Consider the following 8074-nt stretch of genomic DNA (forward strand, 5'->3'; position numbering starts at 1 on the left):
GTGATTTAAATCTATTCGCCATACATCTTGTTGAGCAAATGGAAGACCAAGAGAAAAATAATCTATTGAAATAATTTTGCAAAAATAACTTCACTCTTGCTAATATGGTATCTAAGGAGAGTCTTAAGAGAGAAGATAAAAATGGAGTATTTTTCAGTTTCCTCTAAGCATCTTGTTAGCAAAATATATCTTTGAGGTTAGAATTGATTGAACCAAAAAATGATGGAGTACTTATTTCTGAGCACTTTAGACACAAGGAGATTTTCAAGGTAAAAGAAAAAAGAAAAACATAGCCAAATATTTGTGATTACAGCTTCTTGGACTAGTTTTCTGGAGACAAATTTTACATTAGATTTGTCTTCATTAACATAGATGTTATTTCATGGCAACCAAATGCAAAAGAAAAGTTTAATGGACTCGCTTAGTCAATTAAACAGCATGATAGAAAAAAAATGGCAAATAATATTTAGTGAATTATTTGACCAATTACTTTGCCATAACAAAGAAGGAAAATGTAATTCAAAATAAATTGACTTAAAAGTATGAAGAAAAAGTAGTGAAGAGAGATGAGAGAAAACGTAGATGATTGTTATCTCTCCAGTGGAGTAATGGGTTCTTGACCTTGTTTCTTACATTCTATCTTCACAAGATATCAATTGTGGCTCAGGACGGGAGTATCCAGTTCAGAAAAAGAGAACTCACAGAAGAAAGATAATATTTACAGCAGATGTGGGTGATTTATAACCTTAGACAATCTATTTAAACCTCTTCATAATCCTCCCCTACCCCAAACTACCCTCTTTGAGCAGCTTTGTTTGCTTTTACCAAGACTGCCCTCTATTAACTGCTTAAAAATTTTTAGAGGTCATATTCACACTCTCTAGAGATTGCTGTTTGGTTGTGTTTTTTGTGTGTTTTTATTTGTTGTTGTGTTTTTTAACTGAGTTTCAAAAGGATGTGCAAGCGTGGTACAATTAAATATATCCATCTAATAATCTAATTCTCCAGGAACACAGTGGCTCCTTCTATCATTCTCAAACAACCCCTTCTCCAAGACTTATTTCCGATTTATGACGTCCTTTATCACATGTGTACATTGACTATTCTAGCTGTACTTGCCCCTTGTTCCATTTTTTAATTCATTCTATGTCTTTACTATTATTCCTCTCTGATTTCAACTTCCTGATAGTCATTCTCTTAAACTGTCAATACTTTGAAAAGTTTATATACATTCCATGGAGTTCAATCCTGCATATACTTGAACTGATGTCAGCTTATATTTCCATAATTCATTCATCTGTAATAACAATTTGCAAGACTGGAGACCTGAAGCACCTAGACATGATTATAGTCTCATCCATTTAGAAGATTAATCTTTAGTCAAAAAGAAAGTTTAAAAATGACTTAGAATGTAATCCTAACTACTAATTTTTATAAATGGTTTTGTAAAATAGTGTGTGATTATTTTATTTCACATGGGATAATACTTTCTACTACCTATACAGTTTGGAAAAAGAAGAAAACTAAGATTTAGTACTATAGAGGAATAAGAAAAATAGAAGATTGATTTTGTTTGTCACATCTCAGATGAGTACCCATATTCAAGACTTAAAATCATATTTCTTACTATGTTAGACAGATAGGGAAAACATAAAACAACATATGATAAGGCAAGTATTTGTGACTTTTTAAAATGTCCCTTATTAAGTGATGAAATTTACTTTATTAGCTAACGTTTGGGTTTGAAATATGGGAGGCTGATCTATTTAACACATTTCTGGAAGGCACCTACTGAACAACACAAATGGTGCGAGGTACTATTTCTAGACTTTAATTAATGGTTGAACCTGTTTGGCATTAGTGCTGGGTAAATAAATCAACTCTATTGTAACTTGCTCCCTACACTTGAAAAACTTGTAATGTCACTAAGTATCATCTACTTATCGAATGTTATTTTGGCAAATGTGATTTCAAAAAGTTCATTTGAAAAGGAATACACTTTAAGATTAAATGTAGGTTATCATTGATTTTAGAATGACAACATTTTTATACCACAGGACCATGTTGTACTAAAATGCCAGTGTTTTGAAGCACTAAGGATCTTCTCAATTAATGTTTTTCTGAATTACATTTGACCTCTAAGTCAAGTTTTCCTGGCCTTGGTAGACATATCATGGATCTATCCTTCCAGGAACTATTTTTTGGACCCACTTCTGCTGCAGTGAAATCTTACATTAATCATTAGGGGAGGGGTATTAAAAATAATATGGCCTAATATTGAGAAGAAACATATGGCCTTCTTCTTTATCTATGGAAATATTTGGTGATAGAAGAGCAATAGTGTAAGTTCCTATCTGGTTGGAATGTAGTCAGGTCAGGATATTAGGTAATAATGCATATGAACAATTTTTTCACCTTCTTTGCTTTAGCTACTTTTGAAATGGTAGATATAGTGAACAATTTTATTTTGATAAATTACCTTCTAGTCTGAACAGTTCTGTCTGAAGTGTTCATGTCTCTATGATCCCTTGCAACTAAGATTCGTTTTGTTTCAGTAAGACAATCTATGCTGTCAGGGTAAGATATTCTTGTTGGTCTATTCCTACATAGAAGAAAGGTAAAGGCTCAGGCAGACATTTGTACCAGTAAGACCTCATTTGCGAATTTTAAGCTGCAGAAGTTTAGAAGTAGCTCTTAAACAAGGCTTACTTTGAATCCATTAGCTCCACAAAGCTAACTCAGTTGGATAAATAAGTACTTGAAAAAGCTATCCGCTTTGAACTTAGCAACAAATGTTTCAAAGTATGATTAAATCTAGAATGAAAAAGACTTAAAATAATCATTGACAAAAAAATTGCAAATGTGAGCAATCGACTGAACAATATAATTTTTTTCCCATTATACAGAGAATTTTAGAGAAATAAGATCAGTAGCATTGTTAGGAACAATTAAATTTCCTTATTATAAATAGGCACCCAAAGATATAAGCCTGTATAAAGATTGCATCATTAGGAGCTGGGAAGGTGGCTCAGTGGTAGAGCACTTGCCTTGCATGCCTGAGGCCCTGGTTTCGATTCCTCAGCACTAAATAAGCAAAAAAGAAAAAAGCTGGATGTGATGCTGTGGCTCAATTGGTAGAGCGCTACCTTGAGCTGAAGAGCTAAGGGACACCGCCCAGACCCAGAGATCAGGCCCTGAGACCTGACAAAAAAAAAAAAAGATTGTATCATTAACTACTTAATTTTATAGGACACTACATGCTTCAGCAGCACATATAACCAAATTACAACAATACAGAGAATAACATGGCAATTGCACAGGATGATATGAAAATTTTTGAAGTATTCAATATTTTGCATTCTTCAGATGCAATAAATGAAAAACAATTATTAAAAGTTGATTACAAAATTACAAGTGTAACAATATAAGTAATTCATAGAACTAAAAGTTGGTTTGACATGAGTGTATTAAATCTTCCCCTTAGAAAGGCCTTTACATAGCATAATCTTTACAAAACTTTTGAAATTAGGCAACCTTTTCATTTTATTCCAAAGAAATATACTATCAGGACCTAGGAAAAAGGAATCTTAAACTGTTTCTATATGGAATGAATCTGAAAGGACACATTTATTAAGGAACCTGTATATTATAAAACAATGTACAATTCAAAGTTTTCTATCTAGGAAAAAATCAAATAGATTATGGACATTATACAAACATAGAATATAGAACATTTTAAACTATAATTTTTCGGACAAGCACCAGAAATATCTTTAGTTTCTGTACTACTCATTTCGACAGATAAATTAAAATTATTTCTGATTAAAAAAAGCAAAAACTTGAGGGGGACCAAGATGGGGACGGGCCAGTAGGGAAATTCCACAGCTCTCCCCAACCAAGAGAGTTCAAGTTCAAATGCATAATCTCACCAAGAGACCTAAAACAACAAAAAGTCTAACACCCAGCAAAAAACAGGAGGTGGAAAAAAACAAAAAAGAAAGACAGATAAAGAAGAATTTCACAACAGAGAAGAACAAAGACCCCTCCCCCAATTTTTACTGACCATGTGGCAGCACACCAAGCTGCAGCCATCCTGGCCCGGCAGGGGCTGCCAGAGTTCTAGAGACACAGGGGGCTGTCTGCAGATTACCCATGCTGAAGCCCCCTGAGGTACCGGTGTCAGACCCGCTGATTGTGAGGAATGGAGAAACCTCTGAGCTGGGAGCTTAGACAAAGATCCCATACCCATCCTTCACTCTCCATCTGAGCAGAGAGGCTCCATCAGACTAAAGCCATTCGGCCCCACAGTGGGAACCCCAGAGCTACACAGGATGACCACAGAACACCAGGGCAGAAAACCTTAAAGGAACTGGTGCTGATCCAGAGAGTGCAGAGAAAAACGCCGGCACTCAGAACCTGCATGGAGGCCACTCCCCCACACCTCAGTTGGATGCTAGAGGCCCATCATGTGGGGTGGACCGGAACCAGGTCCACCGAGGCAGAGACAGAAGAGAAACACACAGAGCCACCACCACCCTGCCCAGTCCACAACCACCTCAACTGAGCTCTGACTACAACGGCAACCAGTGACCTACATCACACAGAAACAACAACTAAATCCAGGTGAGTACACTGCAGGGGATGGTATATTCCTCAAAGGAGACCAGAGCTGTTGGAAAACCCCAGACCCCCTACCCCAAAACCTGGACCACAGGACCCACTAAAACTGGAAAGTGTTTGAGAGCTCCACCAGCCTGTGGAGCACATCCAGCTGGCCACACTAGAGCAAGAGAGCCCATAGAAGGGAGCTTAAATGCCCAAAGCAGGAACAGAGCCCCTGGGTCAAGACACCCAACAGTGGAAGAAATTTGAACTCTGTACACAGGATGCATAACCTAGGTGGGATACACAGCAGCACAGGTCCAACTGCTGTGCCCCAGGCAAGGGGCCAGGACCAGGCCTGGGGATTCGGTGCCTGAGCAACACAACCAACTCCTCCCAACGGAAGTCAAAAGCTGAGCATATGCCTCAGCAGAGGGGAGAAAAACAGGGAAATGTACCCCCTGGGAATTATGCGTGTGAACGTAAAATACCCGGGGGTTCAGGACAAGAGAAGCCCAAACCCCACAAGAACCTGACCCATATATTCTAGGATGGGAATTGGAAAACACAGGCTGCCAGCAGCTGATAATAGGAGTACAGGCTGGCAAGGTGGCTCAGCAGTAGTGTGATTGTCTTGGGTACATGAGGCCTTGGATCTGATTCCTCATCACCACATAAGCAGAAAGGACCAGAAGTGGTGCTATGGCTCAAATGGAAGGGTGGCAGCCTTGTGCTGAAGAGCTGAAAGACACAGCCCAATTCCAGAGTTCAAGCCCACAACTGGCCCAAAAAATAAATCAGGATCCCATAGCAGTCTCCAGCATCTGGGAGAGTGCATCCAGCACATCTGATTTTGCCAAGAGCACCTGTAGGAGCAAACAGGAGCAGTCTAGGCTGCTCAACCCTTATAAGGTGGGAACTGCAGTGATCTATAGCAGAAAGCCAAGAACCCTGTGTGTGTCAGACCAGCAGCTGGAGTTTGGCCCCCAACAGAACCAAGATCATGTACAGACTCTCTCTACCAACACAGAAACAGTAATGAAGCAAAGACAGACACTTATTGACCAAATCAAAATTTCAGATTATTGTGCAATAATTAGTATGCAAAAATAACAGAGAAAAATTACAAGGTTTATCAACACCCAGGATAGCAAGCTATCTCCAATAGCCAGCAGCCACCCAGGGGAAAGCCCCAGTGGGAGCAAAGCAGGAATGGAAAACAAACGGTACATCCAAGAGATGCTGGAAGCAATGACTCAAGAAATAAAGCATGAAATAGACCAGAAATGGAAAGAACACAGGGTCAAAATATCGAAAGAGTTGCAGGATATCAAACAGGATATGCATGCAAAAATAGAGGCAGCACGCATCTCACTAAGAAGTGAGATAAGTGCCAAAATAGAGGCTGTGCACACCTCATTAAGAAGTGAGATTAGTATTTTGAGAACCAACATCGAACCCATAAATGAGTCCATTTCCTCCTTGCAAACCACAATGGAAGCCACAATTAACAGAGTGAACAAAATGGAATGCAGGTATCAGATACAAAAGACAGAATACACCAACTGGACCAAAAAATGACAGATATGGAAAAATCCTTAAATTATGACAAAAAGAAATTCAAAAGCAAGCAGATAGTGCCAAGAAATTTAACATTTGATTAATTGGAGTAGACAAAGGTGAGGAATATCAAATCAAGGGAATACAAAGCCTATTCAGCAAGATAATTGGTGAAAAATTTCCCCATCTCCAAAAAGAACATCTTAGCTACTTAACAGAAGCATATAGAATACCTAATAAGCAAGATCCCAGGAGAAACACTTCTAGACACTTTATAGTAAAAATGATAGGTCTGATGATAAGGAAACAATCTTGCATGCAGCAAAAATGAAGAAAGAGCTACACTACAATGGAAAAAATTAGAATCACTGCAGATCTCTCCACACAAACTCTGAATGCAAGAAAGGCCTGGGAAAGTAACATATCAGCCCTGAGAGCCAATAACTACCAAGCCAGACTGATATACCCGGCAAAGCTAGCATTCACAGTCAATGGAGAACTGAAAAATTTTAATAGCAAAGAAAAACTAAATGAATACATAAACATTTAACCAGCATTACAAAGAATACTAAGAGGGGGAACACAAGCTGAAGAAAGCAACCAGGAACAGGGACCTGCACCCAGACAGGCATTAATAGAGGTGTAACTGAACAAGCACAGGAGGAAAGGAAAGAAGAAAAACTGAGGAAAACAGGGAATGACAGGGACCAAAATGCATCTCTCTATGCTATCTCTTAAGATTAATGGACTTAATTCACCAATGAAAAGAAAAAGAACTGCAGATTGGATCAGAAAACATGACTCATCCATCTGTAGCCTTTAGGAGACCCACCTCTCAGCCAAACATACAAACAAACTCAGAGTGAAGGGTTGGAAAAGGATCTACCAATCAAATGCCCCAAGTAAGAAAGCAGGTTTAACAATCCTGATATATGTCAAAATAATCCTGTCATTAAAATCAATACAAAACGACAAGGACGGACACTAAATATTAATACAGGGAACAATCCAAGAGGAGGATATTACCATCATCAACTTATTTTCCCCAAACGTTGGTGCACACAAATATGTTAAGCAAATACTCTCAAACTTACAGAATAAAATAGATCCAATACAATAATGATAGGAGACTTTAACACCCCACTCTTACCAAAGGCCAGGTCTACCAACCAGAGGATTGGCAAAGAACCTACCGAATTAAATGAGGCCAAACTTCAAGCGGAATTAATTGACATCTACCGAGTATTTCACCCTAAAACATTACAGTACACATTCTAATCACCAGCTTATGGAACTTTTTCCAAAATAGACCATATCATAGTTCATGCAAGGAACTTAAGCAACTACAAGGGGACTGACATAATCCCCTGTAGTCTAGCTGACCACAGTGGAATCAAACTAGTTCTCAATAACAAAGCATACTGCAGAAAATACTCAAATACATGGAAATTGAACAGCACACTTCTAAGCAATGCCTGGGTAACAGAAGAGATTAACAAGAAATTAAAAAATTCTTACAACTCAATGAAAATGAAAACACCTCACAAAGAAACTTGTGGGAAACAGCAAAAGCAGTCCTGAGGGGCAAATGTATTGCCCTCAGTGCCCACATCAAGAAAATAGAGACAGACTAAGTAAATAATCTCATGTTGCAATTAAAACAGCTAAAATAACATAAAATGGAACCTAAAGTTAGTAGAGGAACCAGATAACCAAAATAAGAGAGGAGATTAATGAATTAGAAAATTGGAGAACCGTAGCCAGAATTAACCAAACAAAAAGCTGGTTCTTTGAAAAAATAAATAAAATTGATGGACCATTGGCACGGGAAAAATCTCAAAATGTACCCAAGATACCCAAACAATTTTGACAGACTACATTCAAAAGTTATATTCTCTAAAGTAAGAAAACC

General features: G+C 38.0%; 1 pseudogene; it reads left to right on the plus strand.

The window, feature by feature from the left end:
- Positions 1–3257: 3257 nt before the first annotated feature.
- On the plus strand, positions 3258–3356 carry LOC138821677 (U6 spliceosomal RNA; annotated as a pseudogene).
- Positions 3357–8074: the final 4718 nt, after the last annotated feature.

The sequence above is a fragment of the Dipodomys merriami genome, unplaced genomic scaffold (genome assembly GCF_024711535.1).
Source record: "Dipodomys merriami isolate MVZ:Mamm:240054 unplaced genomic scaffold, mDipMer1.0.p SCAF_929, whole genome shotgun sequence".
Lineage (NCBI taxonomy): Eukaryota > Metazoa > Chordata > Mammalia > Rodentia > Heteromyidae > Dipodomys > Dipodomys merriami.